The sequence below is a fragment of the Canis aureus genome, chromosome 2 (genome assembly GCF_053574225.1).
Source record: "Canis aureus isolate CA01 chromosome 2, VMU_Caureus_v.1.0, whole genome shotgun sequence".
Classification (NCBI taxonomy): Eukaryota; Metazoa; Chordata; class Mammalia; order Carnivora; family Canidae; genus Canis; species Canis aureus.
In genome coordinates, this window is record NC_135612.1 from 66,477,046 (window position 1) to 66,496,026 (window position 18,981).

Consider the following 18,981-nt stretch of genomic DNA (forward strand, 5'->3'; position numbering starts at 1 on the left):
TTAAGATATAGGGAAAGGCTCAATATGTTTCATCTACTCTCATTTTCATTGCCATCATCATCATTACCATGAAGACTTATTCTTCAGAATACATAAAAACAAATGTGAGGAAGTTGAGACTCATTAGAGCAATTTTTGAAAGTCTCAAGGAGTTAATGGAAGAGACAGGGTATCTTTGAAGATTTTTGAGTCAGTGGTAATAAAGGTGAATAATGGTAACCTGGGAAAGATTCATCCAACTTCACTATAGAAAATGCATTATTGAGGGTGGAAAGAGAAAGAGAAAGTCAGAAAGAAAGATAACAGATACATCTGCTCTAAGAGAAGATATCACAGAATTAATAAATAAATTAGAGATAGCAAAGAGTAAAATAGAATAGTTGAAAATTGAGTGTCTGTCCTAAAACAAAGTCTTGGGATAGTCACAATGAACAAAGAAGAAAAAGATAGAGACTAAGAAAATCCAAAGGAGAGGATAGATTGGAAGGCAGAAAATGTGATCTTAACAGATGAAAGAAAAGATACTTATATAATGCAAACAAACTCCTTGAAAGCAATAAAAAAATGAATTCATAGCTAGAAAGTAAAATTCTGATTGACTAATATTGGGACACATTCTAATGGAGATATCGGTTGGTTGTCAAAGATAAAGAAAGAATGCTTCCAATAACCTGGCCAGGAAAAAAAAAAAAAAAGAGCCACCTATAAAGGAAATTAGTAGTCAGGATTTTGACCTCTTGACAGTAATATTCAATGCCAAAATATAATGGAGAAATACCTACCTGGATCTAGTAGCATGTATAGAGATTATAGTGGTGTTAGGCATAAATACTCTAGAAATACAAGAACAGTGGGTCTCCATTGCAACAAAACAAACAAAATTGATAATTAGCATAAAACACACAGAATTTGAAAATGAAAAAGCTGTGTTAAAAGGCCTGGAATGAATATTAAACTTTCTTAATTGTAACTAAAACTTAGGTAATTAAATATGCAAAACACAATGTGACTATTATAAAACCCGATAATATAAAAATAATAATATAGTTTACAAAGATTAGAAGTAGAGAACGGTTGAGTGCAGAGGAATTATTGGCAGGGTAGGCTCACCACCTGATCTGACATGGTTCATAATAAAGAATGAGTTTAAACTTTCCGAAATTAAAGCATGTAGTCAAAAGAACTAATGAATTCAATCTTATAATAATTTTTTCAAGTCATTTTTTTCTTAACTATAAAGGAATGTTTTTAGTAAATGACATTTCTTTTTGTGAAGGAATTGTGTGAATTCAACAGTTTCCTTAATTTTACTTATTAAAATTAAGTTCAATATAAATTTTTAAAAATTAATAAATAGGATTTATCAGAATGATTCTTTCCTCTAGAAATTACTTCCATTTACTCATGTCTTTAGCCTTTTCACTGTATATATGCATAAATTGATATATAGAATTATATTGTCTAATAATAATGATAAATAATAGTAGGAGCTTCTAGCACTATTTACTGAGCACTTACTCAATGCAGGAATTTTCCTGAGCACTGTGCATGCAATACTTCATTTAATCTCACAACAACATTGAGAGCCAAGTACCATCATTATCATAGCCATTCTATAGATGAGAGAATTGAGGCATAGGAGGGGTTTAGTAAAGTAGCAACATAGGTATTGAAGATAAAGCCATGATTCTAACCCAGATAGCTTTCAATTACTAACATTAAAGTTTCTAGGTACTGAGATTTTAAAATAACTTGTTTCTTTTTTTTAAATTGAAATATAACTGGCATATACTCTTATGTTACTTCAGGTGTGCAACATAGTGATTCAACAATTCTACACATTACTCAGTGCTCATCATGATAAGTGTAGTTACCTTCTGTCACAATGTTATTACAGTATAATTGACAATATTCCCTATGCTGTATTTTAATCTCTGTGACTTATTTATTTTATACTTGGAATTTCGTACCTCTTAATCCCCTTCACTTATTTTGTCTATCTCTCACCCACCCCAACTCTGGTAACTACCAGTCTATTGTTTGTATTTAAGAGTCTGTTTGCTTGTTTTTTTTTTTTTTTTTTTTTTTTTTTTTGTTGTTTGTTTGTTTTTTAGATTCTACATATAAGTGAAATAATATGATATTTGTCTGTCTGACCTATCTTATGTAGCATAATATACCATAAGCCCATCCATATGGTCACAAATGGCAATATTCTATTCTTTTCTATGCCTGAGTAATATTCTATTATATATCTGTTATATATGCATATGTGTATATATATGTATATATGTGTGTGTGTGTTGCTTCCATATTCTGGCTGTTGTAAACAAAGCCACAATAAACATAGAAGTGCATGTATATTCAAATTAATATTTCTGTTTTCTTTGGGTAAACAATCAGTAGTGGAATTATTGGGTCATATGGTATTTCTGTTTTTAACTTAAAAGAAAACAAAACCCCCCAAAAATTCCATACTGTTTTCCACAGTAGTTGCATTGTTTTCATTTTTGTAGTTCCTTACTTCTTGAATTTTATGTTACAAATATATGTATACATTTATATGTACATATATATTTGTCTGAGAGATATATATTTATTTATTCACATGTAAAGATAGAAAAAAAGAAATGTGCTAGGGGAGAGCTCTGAGGAGAAAGAGGGTTAAGGGAGATAAGAAAAAAACAGAGGCTGGAAAACATCTTTAGGCTAAATCTGACTTGCTAGAAATTAAAAAAAAAGTCTTAAAATATCAGGGAAATTTAATATTCAATATGAATGTATTTTCTACATGCTATTGTGATGTGAATCCACTAGGGAATTATAATCTACTAAAAGCAGCTGAGAAACCAATGAGATGTACACATGTCTAAATTCAGATTTACACTGGAGCAGAAATAAATAACAAGCCACAAGATGCAGGGTAATGATTGAGAGTTTAGCAGAAGGTAGAAATTAAAGCTGAAAGTGACTGGGAAAGAAGCAAAATCTCAGGAGTTCCCAAAAGTCTTGTGAAGGAGTTTTCACAGTGTGTGAGATCAGATATGATGAGGTTCAATTGGTTCAATTACTCAAATGATTCAATTGACACTGTGTATGACTCTCATACATCTTCACACCAACACTGTCTGGTACTTTATTATACCCATTCTTTTTTTAAAAAACTTAAATTAAATTAGCCACTATACAGTACATCATTAGTTTCAGATGTATTATTCAATATCCCCATGTTGACATAGAGGAGGAAAGCCAATGAACCTTGAAGAAGGGAAAAGTTCTCCCCAAGTGTACCCCAGTCAGCTTAGTGGCAGAGGATGAATTCACAGCTATGTCTTACTGTCAGCAAAGCCCAGAATCTTTCACAATTTCTTCTTCTGAGTAGTGTAATATGCTTTATTATCTCACCTCAAGAGAGAGAGAATACATTAAAAGTGATATAAGCTGTGGCTACTCCTCTGTTAGCAGCCAATTCAGGCTCATCCCGTCAGGGAAACTCAGATCAACCCAGTTATTCTTCAAGTCAGTGTGAGCCCATAATTTAATAACTTGCCAGCATAAAATTTAGTTTTGAGGCAAATTCCCAGGTGACATCATAGTGCATTGCCTACTATGTGATTAAAGAAAAAAAGATCTTAAAAAAGAGGAAAATATCACTTGTTGTGAGCCACAAGTAAACAACTAGTATAGGATTTTCAAATCAGTATTCATATATCTGAAACTAATATAACATTGTGTGCCAACTATACTTCAGTAATAAAATTTTATAAATAAATTCATGAACACAGCAGCACGGGTTGTGAATGAGAAATGTCCATCAAACAGCATAATTCTGTCCCTTGACATCAGGATATTACATAGTATCTCATAATGCCTCCTGGAGAATTCAGACATTTTCCTTTGTTGACTCTATCTATACCTCTTACATGGCTGGAACTACTGCTGCTCTGAGATTTATCTACTGCCATCAACTGGTGCCTGGCTTGGACAATTTCTGCTACTGTTCCCTTTCTTTGGTACTTCTAGCAAATGCGTACAATAAAAATATGAGACATGTTTTATAAATATACATAATATTTATATATAATATCTATAACGCCATATATAATATCTATAAGTATGTTATAGATATTATATTGTACTGAGCACTATATTATTATTATTATTATTATTAATTATTTGAGGCAAACCACCTCTTGTGCTTCATCACCCCTAGAATATGGCCCATGAAAAGTATTCAGATTTCTTACATGCATCTAGAGAGACCCAGGAAAGATGCTGATACAGGCTGACTCAAGAAATTCTTATGCCCAATCAAGCTATTATCCCATGGCTACCATCTTGTCTTTAATATATGGAATGGTGGAATGGAACCATCAGAGGCACTGCCACTCTCAATGGCCCCAGGAAGGAACGGGATTAACTATTTCTTTAGCTTTCAAATTTCCAGCCTTCAAAGGAGGGTTTCCTTATATCTCCATGCGCTCAAGATATTCCATTCCTTTCTACTTCTTTCTGTCATGTAATTAGTTGTCAAAAAGATAGAAATAAGTACTTTTATTTGAGGTGATAAATGTTACTTACTGGATGATTTTATTATTTATTGAGCTCTTAGGGTGAAGTTGAACAAAATTTTCTAGAAATAAGACAGATGAAACTATATGAGAGACCTCTAATTCTTCATGATTTCTGAGTTCATGCATTTTAAGAAGTCCAATGGTCCCTATCAAATATCAAAATGGTGGGAAAGTCCACAGAAATGTTAACTTGTAAAGACATTTGGTATCTATGAAATGAACTAAGAAAAATTAATATTGTATGAATTTAGTGATTTAATTGTGCTTGGATTAGTTAATTAGATAATTAAAATAAGAATGTGCTTTTCATATTAGCTTTCTATATATTAATAATGGAACTGCTCATAAGATGAGAAAACCAGACATTGGGAATTGCTAATGAATTTCAGAAATGGAACCTGCTAATTGCTAAAGTACTTTCTCCTTGTGTCCTTTAGAGAAGTGCCATAGCACACCATTTGCCGGACTATCTTTTGCCTTGCTGATTGATGGCTTTGTTTTTCAACATTTGTTTTTTTTACTTTTCACATTCTTTTAAAAGCAAATATAAATCAGAGAGGGAAGCAAACCATGGGAGACTCTAAACTCTGGGAAACAAACTGGGTTGCGGAAGGGGACTTGGGTGGGGAGATGGAGTAACTGAGTGATGGACATTAAGGAGGGCCCTTGATGTGATGAGCACTGGATATTATATGCAACTGATAAATTATTGAAAACTACATCTGAAAATAATACTGTAATATTTGTTGGTTAATTGAATTTAAATAAAAAAAGTAAAATATGCTTAAAAAGCAAATATAAATATAATCAAATACATTTCCACATGCCTGCATGAAATAATCTACATAATTGCTTCCATGGCTTTCTACACAGAATTCTGGCAATTCTTTGCATTCTATCAAGTTGTATTTCTCTCTGAAAAATACTTTAATTCATGGGGTACATTCGTTAGTACAAACATGTAGCTTCTAATATATAGAGTCCCCAAAATCTAGTGGTTTAAATAAATAGAAAATTATATTTTAATGTAACCATGCATTCGGTTTCACTTCTACTTTCCTCCTGAGTGGGTTGTGAATAGTTGGAAGCCTGGCAAACTGGCCTTTCCCAACTCAACTGGATGCAATTGCCTCTTTAAGACAGAATGGCATTGACAATTCTTCCTTTATTGATCTTATGGTTGTAGCAATCTTTGAAGATTAAAAAATACTCAGTAAACAACCCCTCTCTCTCATATTCAAGTTCTCAAACTATTAAAAATAAAAATATCACTTTTATTACTGATAAAGGTAATATTAGGGAGATAGTGAATCCCATGAGCAACTGGGACCCATTACATTGAACTAAAAAATTATACAGACTTGCCTAGTAAATGTTTCAAATATGAGAAAATATAAGAAGAAAGGAAGAAGACCCAACATAGAGAAATCAAGGAACTGAAAAGGACTCATATTTTTAGCCAGGAAATATTTAAAAGGATTAGATGTTTATAAGTGAATACTTAAGTGTCACTTTGAAGTACACAAAAGATTTTTTTTTTTCCATCTTATAAGGATGCCAAATTCTACAGATCTGGGACTGTGAAACAAGAAGTTTAAAGCTTTTGATACTTCTGATTAGTTTGGTATTTTTTAGCTCTTTTCCTTCTAAGGATTTTCAGAAATTTCTCATTTTTAGGAAAAATTCCTAAATGCAAATTTAATGCATAGTCATTAGAAGGAAGTATAATTCTTTAAAGTTTGGATGTTAACATTTACACAATTATTAGGATCAATTTGCTTATTTGTGTTACATAAAAAAACATATTTTTATTGACTAATTTTAAAAATATATGCTATGTTTGCTGCAGCATTACTGACAATAAGTCAAGATATGGAAGCAACTCAGGTGGTCACTGCTAGATGAATGGATAAAGAAGAAGTAGAATACTATTCAGCCATAAAAATGAATAAAATCTTGCTATTTTCAAGACAAATGCCATATGATTTCACTTATATATAGAATCTAAAAAAAAAACAAAACAAATGAATAAACAAACAAAAAGCTGAAATGTTCTTATAAATACAGAGAACAAACAGGTGGTTGTCAGAGGGAAAGGGTTTTAGAGATGGGAAAATGGGTGAAGGGGAGTGGGAGATAGAGACTTCCAGTTATAGAATAAATAAGTCATGTGAATAAATGTTACAGCAAAGGGAATATAATCAATGGTATTTTTATTTTTTTATTTTATTTTATTTTTTATTTTTTTCAATGGTATTTTTAATAGCACTATATGGTGACAGATGGTAGCTATACTTGTGGTGAGCATAGCATAACATATAGACTTGTAGAATCACTTTTGTGTATACCTGACACTAATGTAATGTTGTTTGTCAACCATACTTAAAAATAATTATGTTGATAGAGAGCTCTTTATCTATCTCAATATTCCTTATTTGGTGTTTCTTATTTCATTAGTCTTTCTCTTGTCCTTTCTCTTTCTGTCTCTCTCTCTTTGACTCTTCAAAAATTGAACTCATGGTATTATCATCTCTCATTTTTAAAAATTTCATTGTTTTTTATTTTAATAGCATATGATTTTTTCTTCATGTTTCCTTTTCTTTTATTTTCTTATTCTTTTAGTGTATAGAATTGAATAGCTTGATCATTTATTCATTCCTGTTTTCTAATAAGTGCATTTAAGCCTATCTCAACAATTTAGTGTGGTGTCTTCTTATTTGATTCCATGTTATATAACTTCAGTTTTGATTTACTATAAAATAATTGAGCTTATTATTCAATACCTTGTTGAATATCAAATTAGAACAGATTGCATGTGCAATAATTCTGAAAGTTTTTATTTTGGGTATCTTTCTTAGAAGTAGCTCAATAAAGAAGATGGTGTCGAATATTAGTGATAAGGGCCCTGAGTTATTAGTGGAGTAATGGAAAATCTCAGAGATCAATGATCCAGAGGGAAACAGGCTTATAATGAGAAATTTAGTGTTTATGTCTTACGCAGGAAGATCACATAAATCTTATTATATATTTAGGATTGTGTGTGCTCTTTCTATGTTTCTTTAATATTAATATCATGTTCAAAAGCAAATATATACTCTTTACCATGACTCATAAGATCTTGCTTGCTCCATATGTCAAGCTGTTCAAAGACTCATAATTTTCCCACCAATATGGTACTACCTCTTCACTATTCTAGGTATGAGGGCGACTACAATAAAGAAAATTTACAATATCACTTCTCTCAAGGAGATGATTATATTCTAAAAGGTGAGAGAGACAGTAAGTTATTAAAAACAAAATGATCAAGATTGTTTCTAAGGAGGGCACATGATGTAATAAGCACTGGATTTTATATGCACCTGATAAATTATTGAACAGTATATCTGAAATTAATGATATACTATATGTTGCTAATTGAATTTAAATAAAAACCAAATGAAAACAAAATGAAAAAGAAAGAAAAAAGATTGTTTCAATTCTTTCCGAGAGTACTGAAATGTATTTAAAAATGTTGATAGTGATATGAAGATAATCAGGAAAGACCCTTCTGAGGAGGTAAAGAGAGAACAGAAGAACAAGAAGAGTCTGAAAATTTAACTGTCTGAAGGAAGACTATTTCAGGTAGAGAGGTCAAGTAGAAGGAACAACAAATACGAAGGCCCTAGGACAAGAAGCCTCTAGGCTTGGACAAGGAGAAGAAAGAAGGCCAGGGTTGCTGGAGTGCAATTAGTGGCAGGGAATGTGATTGAAGAGGTAGGAAGAAGCAACCATCAAATATTTGAAACAATATAATAAGGGCATATATTATAGTTATAATAATTTTATTATATTATAATAAGGGCAATACAAAAGTAAACAATTCCCATCTTCAAAGTGGAAAAGACTTAAAAGCTTGATAATATCACATATTGAGTAAAGAAACTGCTCACAATTACTTCTTGTACAAATTGGTAGAACTACTTTGAAGAGTGAATTTCAAAAATGTCCATTCTTATGATCCAGTTCCTCAGAGAAATGATCTCACGGATGCACCAGATGGTTCATTGCATTGTTGTTGTGAATAGCAAAACAAACAAACAAACAAACCTGCAAAAATATTGACTGGAAACAATCTAAATGTACATTATTGGGAAGATAAATAATAAGTTATGGAATAGTATACAGTGAAAATTCTGTATCAGTGGAAATTAATAAATAAGAGCTGTAGTCATCCCCTGGATGAAGCTCACAATGTTGAGGGACAAAATGTTGAAGAACAAAAAAATTACATCAGAGCATATAGAGTGCAATTCCATTTGTATACATTTTTTATATTTTTATTTTGGAATAATTATAGACCCTCAAGAAGTTTCACAAGAGTGCAGTGAGATCAAATCCACCCATTACTAAGATACCATCAGTAAAAACATCTTACGTATATATAATACATTATTAAAATTAGAAAGTTGACATCAGCCAATTAACTAGACTGCAAACCAAGCTCAGATTTCATCAGTTTTTATATGTAGTCATTTTTTATGCCCATAGTTTACATGTGCAAGTTCTATGCCATTTTATCACTTGTATAGATTTATATGACAACTGCCACAGTCAAGATACAGGACTATTTTTTTTTTTTCAGTACATAGGAAGTCCTTCATGCTATCCCTTTATAATCACAACTTTATCTTAAATCCTAACACTAATTTATTCTCCATTTCTATAATTTTGTAATTTTGAGGATGATATATAAATGGAGTCATAGAGTGTGCAATCTTTTGAAACTGTTTTTTTTTATTATTATTATTGACCATGATGCTCTTGAGATCTCTCTATCCAATAACTCGTTTCTTTTTTGCTGAGTATTATTCCCTTGTGTGATGTACCAGAGTTTGTTTAACCATTTACTTCTTGAGGGGTATTTGTATTGTTTCCAGTTATTCCAGCTATTTTAAATAAAGCTGCTATGAATATTTGTATTTAGTATTAGTGTAAATATATGTTTTCAATTTTCTTGGGTAAATGCCCCAGAAAGGGCATTGCTGGATCTTGTAGTGAATACATGCTTAACTTTAAAAGAAAGTGACAAATTCTTTTCCATAGTGGCTTTATGGGTTCCATTCCTTTTAGCAGTGTGTGAGAGATCTGCTTTCTTCACATGGTCTCCAGGATTTGGTACTATCAGTATTATATCAGACATTTTAATAGATTTTTAGTAGTATCTAATTGTGATTTTAATTTGCATTTCTTTAATGGCTAGTGATGTTGAAAATCTTTTCACATGCTTATTCAGCATTCATATATCTTCTTTGGCAAAATGTCTGTTCAAATCTATTTTTTTTTTTCACTTTCTAATCGGATTGCATTTTTCTCCCTCACTATTGAGTTTAGGTTGTTTTTAAAATATAGTCTAGATAGAAGTCCTTTGTCAGATATGTGATTTGCAAAGAGTTTTTTTTTCTCATTGTTAGCTTGTCTTTTTATCCTTTTAACAGGATTTTTCACAGAGGAAACATTTTAAATTTCAATTAAGTCTATCTTAACCACTTTGTTTTTTTAGATCTCTCATAGATCATTGTGTCTAAGAATTTTTGTCCAACTCTAGGTCACAGAAATGCTCTCATGTTCTCTTCTAAAAATTTTATGGTTTTACATTTTACTTTTAGATCTGTGATTTATTTTCAGTTAATTTTTATTAAAAAAATCCATTTTAGTTTGAAATTTATTTTTTGCCTTTTGATTTTCAGTTGTTCCAGTATCATTGGTTGAAAATACTACCCTTCTTGAGTTGCCTTGGCACCTTTTTCAAAAATCAGAGAAGTATATTTTGTAGATCCGTTTCTGGGCTTTTTATTCTGTTCCATTGTCTATGTGCCAATCCTTCTACCAATACCTCACTGTATTAATTATTGTAGTTACATTATAAGTCTTACAATGGGAAAATGTGAATCTTTCCACTGTACTCTTCCTCTCCAAAATAAGTTTAGTTATGCTTTGCCTTTACATATGTAAGTTAAAATAAATTTGTCTACATCTATAAAAGTTTTGATTGGGTTTTGGTAGGAATTGTGTTAAATCTATATATCAACATGGATAGAATTGACATTTTTACTATGTCTTCCACTGCATTTATATTATGTCTCTCCATTTAATTAGATCTTGTTTGCTTCCTTTCATCAGAGTTCTATAGTTTTCTACATATTTAACCCACTGGTGCTTTATTAGATTTGCACCTACATGTTTTAATTTTTATAGTGGTTACAAGTGGTTTGTGCTTTGAATTTTGGTTTCTGATAGATTAATGATGGTATAAAGAAACGCAATTAGGGACGACTGGGTGGCTCAGCGGTTGAGTGTTTGCCTTCAGCTCAGGGTGTGATCCTGGTCCGGGATCCAGTCCCGCATCAGGCTCCTTGTGGGGTGTCTGCTTCTCCTTCTGCCTGTGTTTCTGCCTCTCTCTCTCTCTCTCTCTCTCATGAATAAAGAAATTTAAAAAAATTTTTTTAAAGAAATGCGATTGAATTTTGTGAGTTTATTTGTACCTTGTGACATATAATTTTTTATTTTTTATTTTTTATTTTTTTTTATTGGTGTTCAATTTACTAACATACAGAATAACACCCAGTGCCCGTCACCCATTCACTCCCACCCCCCGCCCTCCTCCCCTTCTACCACCCCTAGTTCGTTTCCCAGAGTTAGCAGTCTTTACGTTCTGTCTCCCTTTCTGATATTTCCCACACATTTCTTCTCCCTTCCCTTATTTTCCCTTTCACTATTATTTATATTCCCCAAATGAATGAGAACATATAATGTTTGTCCTTCTCCGACTGACTTACTTCACTCAGCATAATACCCTCCAGTTCCATCCACGTTGAAGCAAATGGTGGGTATTTGTCATTTCTAATGGCTGAGTAATATTCCATTGTATACATAAACCACATCTTCTTTATCCATTCATCTTTCGTTGGACACCGAGGCTCCTTCCACAGTTTGGCTATAGTGGCCATTGCTGCTAGAAACATCGGGGTGCAGGTGTCCCGGCGTTTCATTGCATTTGTATCTTTGGGGTAAATCCCCAACAGTGCAATTGCTGGGTCGTAGGGCAGGTATATTTTTAACTGTTTGAGGAACCTCCACACAGTTTTCCAGAGTGGCTGCTCCAGTTCACATTCCCACCAACAGTGTAGGAGGGTTCCCTTTTCTCCGCATCCTCTCCAACATTTGTTGTTTCCTGCCTTGTTAATTTTCCCCATTCTCACTGGTGTGAGGTGGTATCTCATTGTAGTTTTGATTTGTATTTCCCTGATGGCAAGTGATGCAGAGCATTTTCTCATATGCATGTTGGCCATGTCTATGTCTTCCTCTGTGAGATTTCTGTTCATGTCTTTTGCCCATTTCATGATTGGATTGTTTGTTTCTTTGGTGTTGAGTTTAATAAGTTCTTTATAGATCTTGGAAACTAGCCCTTTATCTGATATGTCATTTGCAAATATCTTCTCCCATTCTGTAGGTTGTCTTTGAGTTTTGTTGACTGTATCCTTTGCTGTGCAAAAGCTTCTTATCTTGATGAAGTCCCAATAGTTCATTTTTGCTTTTGTTTCTTTTGCCTTTGTGGATGTATCTTGCAAGAAGTTACTATGGCCGAGTTCAAAAAGGGTGTTGCCTGTGTTCTTCTCTAGGATTTTGATCGAATCTTGTCTCACATTTAGATCTTTCATCCATTTTGAGTTTATCTTTGTGTATGGTGAAAGAGAGTGGTCTAGTTTCATTCTTCTGCATGTGGATGTCCAATTTTCCCAGCACCATTTATTGAAGAGACTGTCTTTCTTCCAATGGATAGTCTTTCCTCCTTTATCGAATATTAGTTGCCCATAAAGTTCAGGGTCCACATCTGGATTCTCTATTCTGTTCCACTGATCTATGTGTCTGTTTTTGTGCCAGTACCACACTGTCTTGATGACCACAGCTTTGTAGTACAACCTGAAATCTGGCATTGTGATGCCCCCAGATATGGTTTTCTTTTTTAAAATTCCCCTGGCTATTCGGGGTCTTTTCTGATTCCACACAAATCTTAAAATAATTTGTTCTAACTCTCTGAAGAAAGTCCATGGTATTTTGATAGGGATTGCATTAAACGTGTATATTGCCCTGGGTAACATTGAGATTTTCACAATATTAATTCTGCCAATCCATGAGCATGGAATATTTTTCCATCTCTTTGTGTCTTCCTCAATTTCTTTCAGAAGTGTTCTATAGTTTTGAGGGTATAGATCCTTTACATCTTTGGTGAGGTTTATTCCTAGGTATCTTAGGCTTTTGGGTGCAATTGTAAATGGGATTGACTCCTTAATTTCTCTTTCTTCAGTCTCATTGTTAGTGTATAGAAATAAAATAAAATAAAAACAATTAAAATAAAATAAAAACATATTATGAACAGCTATACGCCAATAAATTAGGCAATCTAGAAGAAATGGACGCATTCCTGGAAAGCCACAAACTACCAAAACTGGAACAGGAAGAAATAGAAAACCTGAACAGGCCAATAACCAGGGAGGAAATTGAAGCAGTCATCAAAAACCTCCCAAGACACAAGAGTCCAGGGCCAGATGGCTTCCCAGGAGAATTTTATCAAACGTTTAAAGAAGAAATCATACCTATTCTTCTAAAGCTGTTTGGAAAGATAGAAAGAGATGGAGTACTTCCAAATTCGTTCTATGAAGCCAGCATCACCTTAATTCCAAAGCCAGACAAAGACCCCGCCAAAAAGGAGAATTACAGACCAATATCCCTGATGAACATGGATGCAAAAATTCTCAACAAGATACTGGCCAATAGGATCCAAAAGTACATTAAGAAAATTATTCACCATGACCAAGTAGGATTTATCCCTGGGACACAAGGCTGGTTCAACACCCGTAAAACAATCAATGTGATTCATCATATCAGCAAGAGAAAAACCAAGAACCATATGATCCTCTCATTGGATGCAGAGAAAGCATTTGACAAAATACAGCATCCATTCCTGATTAAAACTCTTCAGAGTGTAGGGATAGAGGGAACATTCCTCGACATCTTAAAAGCCATCTATGAAAAGCCCACAGCAAATATCATTCTCAATGGGGAAGCACTGGGAGCCTTTCCCCTAAGATCAGGAACAAGACAGGGATGTCCACTCTCACCACTGCTATTCAACATAGTACTGGAAGTCCTAGCCTCAGCAATCAGACAACAAAAAGACATTAAAGGCATTCAAATTGGCAAAGAAGAAGTCAAACTCTCCCTCTTCGCCGATGACATGATACTCTACATAGAAAACCCAAAAGTCTCCACCCCAAGATTGCTAGAAATCATACAGCAATTCGGTAGCGTGGCAGGATACAAAATCAATGCCCAGAAGTCAGTGGCATTTCTATACACTAACAATGTGACATATAATTTAATAGGATAATATCCATATAAGTCAGTTCTAAAATTAATCTGGGAATGTAATTTAAAGCAAGACAAAGGAACAATTGTTTCACTGGACTTAAGGTATAATATATGAAATAGTAGTAATTAGCACAATATTATTGGCATAAGAATAGGTAAATGAGGGGCTCCCTGGGTGGTTCAGTGGTTACCGCCTGCCTTCCGCCTGGGGCGTGGTCCTGGAGACCCTGGATCAAGTTCCATGTCGGGCTCCCTGCATAGAGCCTGCTTCTCCCTCTGCCTCTCTCTCTCTCTCTCTCTCTCTCTCTCTCTCTCTCTCTGTGTCTCTCATGAATAAATAAATTTAAAAAAATTAAAAAAAAGAATAGGTAAATGAACAATAGGTTTATTCTCTATTCTTTATTCTAAATAGAAAATCCACAGACTCATGATCATTTGGTAGGAGAAGAGCTTTGGGCTATTGGGCTTCCAATGAAGGTTGATGAAGTGATTATTTTTAGCCAATATCCACATAAGAAGCTTTAGCTTTCCCATATGGTTCATTCAGTTTTCTCAGACAACAGACTCCACTTCATGACTATGGGTAGATGTCAGTTCACCTTGGTGTTGTGCAAAGGGAGAACAATAGTTAAGGAGATCTTAAATTATTCCATGTTTTACAGTCCACTTCTCATTTCAATCTTCCAGTGCACTTGTTGATCTTGAATGAGCCAGTGGATTTTTTGAGTCCCTATGAGCAGAGGGGCCCTCACCTCCTCTGTAACCTCCTGTAGCAGGTTCTTTAACGCCACTTTTTCTGAATATTCATCCATGAACTTGTTTTTATTCTCTTCTATTTAGTAATTTGCTGAACTCTCTCCACTGTCATCAGTAGTGACTCCTCCAGTCCTTTGTTTTCTGCTATAAATGTGCTCCTTTTTGTACTTCTAGAGTTTCATTTCAGTGAAGACTCAGGAGAGACAGAAGATAAATGTAGAAATCACATCCTCCATCTTGAAGCTGACAGTACTTGTCTATTGAATGAATGAAAAGTTGTTCAGATTATCAAAAAAAATTGTTGAGTGAATGAGTAATTATTAAACAGAATTTGGAAACAAAGCACATATCCCAATAGAAAGTAAAATCAATTTAGATAACAAAATCAAAGCAAGATTTTTCAGGTTATGATAAATTTAATTCAAGAAGTGTTTTTCAGAATGTTTGATGTACTTTGTTCTTTACTATGAACAGGCACTTGGTCCATGATATGGAATTAAATCTAACACCTGCTCTTGCTGTATGGTGATCACAGAATAATTTTTGTTCCCAATGTTTAGTAGCAACCCCAGCAGACCCCACAGAATTAATTTCTTTGCAATAATCTGTCTCAATGTCACTTATTCCTTTCTGATATCATCTCTTTCTCACTCTTTATCCAAGGGATCTCGAAGGCATTGTTGGAATAGATTCAGTTTCTGGCTTTCATCTTCTGTTCCCCTCCTTCACAGACACTACAGTCTGGCCATGCTTCACACAATTCCCTATTTTTGAGTTTTCTGACCTCCGTGATACTGCTCCCTGGGTCTGTCTCCCTGGAATGTACTCCTTCATTCTGATCCATAATCAACACAAATTGTGTTTGCCTGCTTACTAAGGAGTCCTTAATGACCCTGCCCTCCCCCCTGGGCAGGAAGTGCATTTTTGACTAAATGCACTGTACCAGTTGGACTCTTTCCTTAGAATTTGAGCACAGGAATAGAGATGTCAAGTCATGAAATGCAGCTACAAGCTAGTTATTTCTTGGCTGCATCCTAAAAAGAAGTCAAGTGCCTCTGTTGCTGACATGTCTGGACATCTATCTCCTGGTTCTTGGCCTTTCCTCAAGCTTGTATTTTAACTCTTTAATGCATCTTTCCAATAAATCTTTTCTTTCCTTTAAGAGAACTATTACTTTTTTTTTTTTTCCTTTGCTGTCTGGTGCATACAACCAGGAACTTTAACCTACCTTAAACCCTATCTCTTCAGATCTACCTTTGCTTTCCATTTAAGGTCACATTCAAAATCTTTCTTTCTCTGTAAGGAATCTTTATGGCCATACACAAGTAGAAGCCTCTCCATTCTCTGAATTTTCACAGTCCTTTGCCTTCACCTCTCACATGACAATCACCACTTATAACTTATCAGAAGCATATTAACATATGGTGAATATCTCCCCATATGAGAACAGTAGTTCATTAATATCATGACTTGCATTTTTTTCCACAGTGCCTTTATGATACTTGCACAGAGCAAATATTCAAAAAACAATAGTTAGTTTTTAAACTTGCATATTGGAAAAGAGCTTCCCCATCCAGGCATTAGACACTGAGAGTGGCCTTTGTTCAGATGCCATTTAATTTTTAATTTAATTTAATTTGATTTAATTTATTTTGAAAGAGAGAAAGCATGTGTGTGAGCAGTGGGGGAGGGACTAGAAGGGAGGGCCAAAGGGAAAGGGAGAGAGAGATTCTTAAGTAGACCCCACACTCAGTGTTTAAGATCCTGACCTGAGCCAACTGTGAGATCATGACCTAAGCTGAAATCAAGAGTCAGATGCTTAACCAACTGAGCCACCCAGGTGCCCCCAGAAGCCATTTTATTAATAGCAGCTACCCTCTTCTTAAGTGTACCTTCGTGCTATTTCATGCTACTTTCTTAACTTTGCTGCAAAATAGATAATATTATGCCTACTTTCTAAATAAGGAAGAAGTTCAGAGAAGTGGAATATCTTTTCCAAGGTTTAATTGTGATTCAGAAATGTACCTGAATCTTAGTTCTGATTTGGATTCTGCTTTGATATAGCTCACAAGTTCCCTTATTAGAGATTGCTTCTGTCCAAGCCACATCTACAATTCCTGGGTACTTAAAGGAGTAGGAATGCTGGAAGCAAGTGAAAGGGGACAATTTCTTGTCTGATCTCCAAGCACTCATTCCTTGAGCTCTGAAGCAGACAGCGCTCGGGACCAGTGATATATTTGTGATGAAAGTATAAGTGCAGATTTTTTAGCCCTCATTATTCCACAATGAAGTGAGCCATTACTGCAAGTTAGAAGATGTTTTGAAAGATGTCACTGACAAAATGTCCCAGAGGGACTAAACGAGTGATGGAGGAAAATATTCTGTTATTCAACACCTGGAAATAAGAAAAAGCAGTGCTTATTTTTAGGCCTGGACCAGTATCAGTGCCAGTATGAGCATCCACAGACATTTGCATGTTTATTTCCATTTTAGAGATTAAGTAACTGAGACTCAGAGAAAAATATCTGACTCCTCTTCATACAGAGAGTGTCAGAGTCAGTATTCACATTAAAATCTTATCTCATTCTCTGGTACTTTTTCACTGTGTTGCATTGTTTAACAGAAATCAAGTAACTCAGGAGTAATAATGGAAGTCGTAGTCAAAAATGGTCAAAAATGGTAGATCAACCCTACACAGAGACTACTGATGAATAATTCTGTGTGATCTCCAAGTCAGCCATCTCTTGGGGCACCACAGTGTAACCAGGGCACAGGATTGCAAGAGCACCAGGTTTCAGGGGTCCCAAACAGACCAGGTTTGACCACTAGCTGCTGACAAAATCCAAAGGCAGAGGGACAAGTTATGGTGAACCAAGAAAGGAGTTTATTTCAGTGAGGCCCACACCAGGACGATAGTGGAATATCTCAAAGACTGTGTCCAAAGTCCAAACCAAAATACCTCTAGGTTTATATAAGGAACATGTGGGACAAAAGTCAGTGGATACATACTGGTGGGCAATGAGGTCAAGTGGATCGTTGTCTTGGGTCTTGCTGATGTCAGGGCCTGAGGGGGTAGTTTTGGTTCCCATCATGGGATGCATTACCTGTAGGGTCTTTTGCCTGAGTTAAGAAGTAAGCTGGAAAGAAGAGCTTAATCAATTAGAAAGTATAGTCTGAGGTCTGAATGGTGGTAGTCAAAGTCTTTCTACAGGGTTCTCCTGATCCCATCTTGGACAACATTTTTTTTTTCAAATAAAGGATGTACACAGACATGGAGACAAGCTTGCTAAAAGGGCCAGAGAAGAGGGGGTTGGTAATTCTTATGACTAAACAAAAGAGAATGAGATTTAAATAATCTCTGGAGGCACAAATGCTCTGAAAAACTGTAAAAGTAAAAAACAATAAAGGTGAAATTACAAAAAAAAAGAAAACAAGGTGAAATTGCTCATGAGAGAAGGCTTAAAGAGAAATTTCATTACTTCAGGAAGGAAGAGGATTGATCAGACAGTTGCTCACTGGGAGATAACTGAGGATTTGCTTGATTGCCAGCCTTACATACACCTGCCGAAGACTGATGGATTGAACAAGCAGGGTCTCACTGCTATAGCCCCTCATTTTTGTGCAGTGGACAGTTTCTGGTGGGATATGCCATTTTTATGCTTTTGGAAGCATATAGACAAACCAAAGACTGAGAGATTTTGTGCTTACTCATTGACACATTCTAGTCCCTCTGCTTGGAATGTCTCTTTTCCTGGGGGGCACCAGGCAAAGTCAGTTGGTTTATCCAGTCTCCTTTCAAATTTTTGCTCCACTATGGAGTCTTCCTTGTCATCTCCAGGCAAAATGCACCTCCATAAAAGGAATGACCACAGACTGGATTTGTGGGGGTGTCTATCTCTCCACAGGTTGAGAAGTCCTGCCTGATAGATTTTCCAATCCACATCTTATACCACTTCACTCTGTGAGGTGTGAAGTATTACAAGTTATTGTCATTATGTGTCAGCTTGTAAACCAAGCAGTATACTTTCTAAAAATTTAATTAACTCCCAGTGTGTCAATGAGCCAGCAATGAAAGCTCAAGACTTTGTTTATGCCTTGGGCTTTTAAACTTCTCTTTATCCATGTAACATAATAAAAAGGAATGTTTTCTGAGTGTGCTACAATGCTCTGATTCAGATCAATGCAATCTGAGCTGTGTCAAATAGTATATTGTGAAATATTGGATTTCACAGAAAGACAGAGG

The 18,981-nt window shown here is 34.7% G+C and overlaps 1 protein-coding gene across 25 annotated transcripts in view; it reads left to right on the forward strand.

The window, feature by feature from the left end:
* Window positions 1–18,981, forward strand: part of LOC144301100 (uncharacterized) — a 217,777-nt gene that overhangs the window by 168,474 nt on the left and 30,322 nt on the right. For 3 of the 25 annotated variants that reach the window (XR_013367977.1, XM_077877723.1, XM_077877690.1), the window contains one exon: window positions 10,301–10,373. The exons of the other annotated variants lie outside the window; for them this stretch is intronic. The gene's annotated coding sequence lies outside the window, so the exon portion shown is untranslated. The remainder of the gene's footprint in view (window positions 1–10,300; window positions 10,374–18,981) is intronic. 25 annotated transcript variants of the gene reach the window in all.